The following is a 718-nucleotide window of genomic DNA, read 5'->3' on the forward strand; positions in this document are numbered from 1 at the left end:
TTAGCATTTGTTGCTTCCTTTCTTCTGGGATGCCAATTCACAGCCTGCAGTGGATCGGCCCATTTGTACCAGGCATAACCAAACCCAGAGCCTGGCAGAGCAGGAAGGTAGAAGGAGCCAGAACCTTGATGATGTCTCAAGCACCTGCAATGAGCCCAGACTGTCTACTCCTGGACTTCTTCTTCTTCCTTTTTTTTTTTTTTCATTTATTGTATTGGTTTTGCCATACATTGACATGAATCCGCCATGGGTGTACATGTGGTCCCCATCCTGAACCCCCTCCCACTTCCCTCCCCATTCCATCCCTCTGGGTCATCCCAGTGCACCAGCCCTGAGCACCCTGTATATCATGCATCAAACTTGGACCGGCGATTCGTTTCACATGTGATAATTTACATGTTTCAATGCCATTCTCCCATATCACCCACCCTTGCCCTCTCCCACAGAGTCCAAAAGACTGTTCTATACATCTGTGTCTATTTTGCTGTCTCGCATACAGGGTTGTCATTACCATCTTTCTAAATTCTATATATATGTGTTAGTATACTGTATTGGTGTTTTTCTTTCTGGCTTACTTCACTCTGTATGCTGCTGCTGCTGCTGCTAAGTCACTTCAGTCGTGTCCGACTCTGTGCGATCCCATAGACGGCAGCCCATCAGGCTCCCCCATCCCTGGGATTCTCCAGGCAAGAGCGCTGGAGTGGGTTGCCATTTCCTT

Source organism: Bos grunniens, chromosome 20 (genome assembly GCF_055505025.1).
Source record: "Bos grunniens cultivar Pamir isolate PY7600 chromosome 20, Bosgru_T2T1.0, whole genome shotgun sequence".
NCBI classification, from domain to species: Eukaryota; Metazoa; Chordata; class Mammalia; order Artiodactyla; family Bovidae; genus Bos; species Bos grunniens.